Here is a 4,620-nt window from a genome sequence, read left to right as displayed (position 1 = left end):
TATTGTCTATTTTAAGTTCGCCAAAAATATATATATACTGCTCAAAATATCAAGGATGGACGAATAGAACACCTTTGTCTTTCATTTTTTGAGCAGTGTAAATCCCCAGTGAATCACTTTCATGAGTAAAGTGTCACATAAGCCAGCACCCATTTGTGTCCAGTAACCTGCTGCACGTCTCATGTCTGTCCACCTCATCTGTGGAGACTCATATGAGGGGAATCTGAGGCTGGTAGTGCCAGGGCTTGCCTGCTAAAACCTTAGAGAAGACAGATGGCATGTGGAAATCAATAACCTCACACAACATGGCCCATTTTGTGAACAAATGAATCTGCTTTGACAGTATGTGTATGAGCGATTGGGTGACCTGCTCTCTTCCCAATTGAACATCCTCCCCTCCCCTTCCGAAAGCGCACTGTTATTTATGGCATTTGGGCCCTACGCTCCTGTGAGCTTTGATGTTTAATTCAAGGACCCACAGTCAGGCAGGGAGGAGAGCGTGGGTGTGTTGGGAACTCACCAGGGCTCAGGAGCCCAGGAGCTCTGATTTCCAACAAATATTCCCCATGTTGCTCTCATTGCTCTCTGTCTCTCTGACTGCCGTGGAGTTACTCCACGCAGGAGCTGAAGGTGTGGGCAATCTGATCTGCCTGTGGTTTGATAGTTACATTGCATGTCGTGAAAAATCTCTGTCTGTCTAAAATGTCTTGTGAGCATGACATTCTTGGAGGTGTGCCGAAAACACCCTCACCCTAAGACGGCTAAAGTAGTAATTGTTAATTCCAATCCAAGTGTAGTTATGCGTGCCCTATCTTCAAACAGTAAACAAACTAGGCGTTTACCTTTACTATTGACCTCACTCTCACTATACCCCCAACCTCCACTACATCTCACTCTCTCACCTGCTTTATTTTTCCCTCTCACTCTCTCTTTTTCCTCACTGGGCGCTCTCTGAGATTTATTCCACCTAAAAACAGCACCAGTGAGGGGCTCGTGTTAGCAATTTATGGTTTAATAAGACTTACATAAGTCTTGCAGGTGTGCTTTACGTCCCCCACCCGAGCCCATTTGGAGGATTTATGGAAGGCCTTTGGATTGCTGGCTGATTTAGAAGTCCTCTTTCCTGTCTTTGGCCTGTCCAGGCCACCACACGCTCCCCTAGACGTCTAGCCTGATCGGCCAAATGTTCATCAGGCTGGGGCCTGGCTGGGAATGCATCTGCTAAAGAAACACACACACACACCACAGTAAAGCCATGTCTGGCCCCTGTACAGGTGTGTGATATAGTGTTCATAAACCCAGGTAACGGAGAATTGGTGTTGGCTAGCTTGTTAATATAAGCACTCAGATACAAATCAGCGTGACATATAGGCTAGACAGGAGGAGTCCCACTGGATATGCCTATAGCATTATGATTTTTAAATCAGAATGGGTATAAAAAGCCACATTCACTTCTGATACATGTGGCCATTGTTAGGCAGAGGAGAATGGTTTCAACATCTTGGCTGGCCTCCGTAACCTCCGCCATTGTAGGAACACACAGGGGCATGATGACACACAAGCTACACAACAGCTCGGAAAAAGCACAGTGAAAAAAGAGACCTGAATGGCAATAAGTGTTGCCAAATAAGAGTTATTGTGATGAGGCAGTGCTCAGCTGTTAGGTTTTATTATGCCAGCAAAAACATGGCCTTAATCAGAAACAACATCCTCCTCAGTATTCTGTTGCTGATTCCAACAAGCATGTGAACAGTGTTGTTTGAAAGCCAGGCTGATGACAAATGGTGCAATCTCCATCCGTACTGTTGACTGGTAATTGCTCATCTGGGTAGATACTAATTAACAATGACCTTTGACCAGCCCTGTCTTTTATTTATGTGATCTTGCAGGGTGGTCCCAAAGATTGCAAAAAAAAATGTAAATTAGTTTCAAGCTGGAAATTACCTCCACTGTTATATACATGCGTTCACACCAACGTATAGGTTGATTTGAGTAGGAAAAACAACATTGTTGTGTGGAAACTACTTCAAGGTGGGCATGAAACGGGTCCAAATGAATTCTATCATCTGAGCTTCTTGGATATCACAACACAATGACTTTTTTGTCAATTTCAAGGCAGCAATATTATAACCACATATGAGGCCATCAATAATACAAGAGGCCATTTAACTGTAAACAGCCAAAGTACACAGAGGCAATCCCTGAGCGACGGAGAGAGATTGTTAGGCACTCGCTGACTGGCAGGTAAATGAGATATGGTGTGCCCAATGTGTGTGTGTGTGCGTGTGCATGTATGGGTGAAGGACTAGAGTCTGGGAACAGTCTGTCGTGCCCAGTGAATGGATGGATAGGGATGATGGTTGGCACACACAGATACACACAGAAACACACACACACACACACACAGGACACTCCACCAGTCAGGTTCTGCTGTCAACGCCACCGGGGACCTGCCATTCTCATGCAACAATGCAAAAAAATCCTCATTACCATCTTCTAAATATGCATGAATAAAAGCCTGAATAACCATGGCCAGTTGTCACCTGAAGACTGGCCTTTTACTGTCCAATAAGCAAACATATCCATCTCCTGGACTGATAGGCCTCATAAAGGAGGTCCTCTTACCAATTTTCCCTGGAGCGCTGCAAAGAAAGGGAATTTTGAAATGCTAAGTAAGGAAGTGGGAGAAGGAGGGGAAGCAAGGGTAGCATCAGCCATGTTGAGTGACATTTCTCAAATCTCCGCATCTTATCCAGGGTGAGATATTCCTATCTGACTGTCATAGGATGTGACACGACAAACCCTGAGTCTGTGAATGAGAGGGTGATTGTGCAGCGCTTAACAGACAGCACACGCTGCGCCTCCTTCCTGTTTAATGCCAACCATAAAAGGCGTTAGGAGGCATTGTGATCACACAGGCAAAGTAAATATTCTTTGTTGGCCTCACCTGTGGGAAATACTGCTGCTTTTGTTTCTAAAACTGTTACTATTACGAAAAGAAAAAATAATGCAGTGAGGGACCTCTTCAAATATTCGTTTTACTAATATTTGTAGTACGTGCCCATCATTATGTAATGTAATTAACTATGGGTGAAAATAAAACGTGTTCGGAGTTAAACGTGCTGCAGGCAAACAAATTGAACCACTGCTTATTCTGACAAGCTTCCCCAGACAAAAGACAAGCGAGGATAATACGGATCAAAAGGTAAAGGGTTTCCCTTCTCTTTTTAGATAATCAAACTCAATCATGACATTACATATAAATAAGAGCCAATATATTGCTCCCGTGTTTGTTGATTTAAAAAAAAAAAAAATTGAATTTTTTTTTCATCATAGAGTTTAGTCCACTAAAAATCCTTAACAGCATTATTCAGTAATCAGAAATTCACTTAAGCAGAATTGACTAGATAACAAGAATAGGAATTTGAACATATCAAAAGCATCGGGCAGCTCTATCATTTTGAACTCTTGTCAAAAGCTTTGATGTGCCCAGCTCTCTATGCGACAGTGTGTGGAAAAAAAAAAAAATCTCAGCTCAATTTAAGTCTCATCCAAAGAGCTTACAACTGTAATTAAATCATTAAATTCTTGTCTACGCTTCACAGAGCGTAGAGAAATTAACTTCCCACCAACCTCATTTTCTATTTGAACATGAAATAATGATTTTCTGCCAGTCTAATTACAAAGCCAACATCTGATCAAGCCTGCATCCAGAGGGGATTATCACATGCGCCAGTATTAGACCTCATTACCAGCCTGAGTGCAGAATTATTACATCTTGTAATTGGATGGTGAGATTTATATACAGATCGGGCCGGTTTCTGTAGGATTGTAATTACAAGCTTCGTTGGTTAGCTACTTATCAGAACTTTGCAGGAAAACAAAACAAATGGCTGAGCGAAATGAGCATGTCATTAACCTGTAACCCCAGCGTGGGGGGAGAAGTGGTGTAACGCTCATGTCTGCATTAAGGGAAATAGGTTCATCCATTTCAGTGCCCCGCCTGTGATGGCTGAGCAAAACAGTCTGTTTCATTTATTTAACCTGGGTAATCTGTGTGGGTAGAAAACACACGCACAGAGAGAGGGAGAGGGAGAAGAAAAAAGGCTATAAATGAGCTGTCTCTTCTGCCAGGATGGGCTCAATGTTTCTATTACTTAAGGCTAACAGGCTATGAAGCCATCCATTCTGGAGGCTGCGAGGGGGCTATTTCGCCTGCCTAGGAGGGAGAAGGGGGCCATCGATCCCGAAGCCCCTGCCGCTTGCCTGCAGGAGTACGGCGGCTTTGTTGCATCACTAAAACAAAGTAGGGAGGTGAAACTCACATGCGCCCACATAAACACGGACACAAGAGGAAGGAGGAGGAAAAGGAGGAGATGAGAAGGAAAAGAAGAAAAAGAAGAAGCCATGCAAAGCTGCTAAGTAACCCCTAACATAAACAGGCAAGTAATCAATGGTGAGGGCAAGCAGGCAGAGAGGGCCGGGGGAAAGAAAAAAAAAAAACAAGGTGGAGAGCGAGAGACGGGGAGAGAAAATAAAAATTGTTCAATTACTGGGCAAACACGTTTTTTCTCTTTTTTTGAACAAGTGATTTTGCAGTGCAAATCAATGTTGGCAGGT

This window comes from Solea senegalensis, unplaced genomic scaffold (genome assembly GCF_019176455.1).
Source record: "Solea senegalensis isolate Sse05_10M unplaced genomic scaffold, IFAPA_SoseM_1 scf7180000013377, whole genome shotgun sequence".
In the NCBI taxonomy this organism is placed as follows: Eukaryota; Metazoa; Chordata; class Actinopteri; order Pleuronectiformes; family Soleidae; genus Solea; species Solea senegalensis.
The sequence above is the reverse complement of the archived record's forward strand: the minus strand, read 5'-3'. Positions refer to the sequence as shown.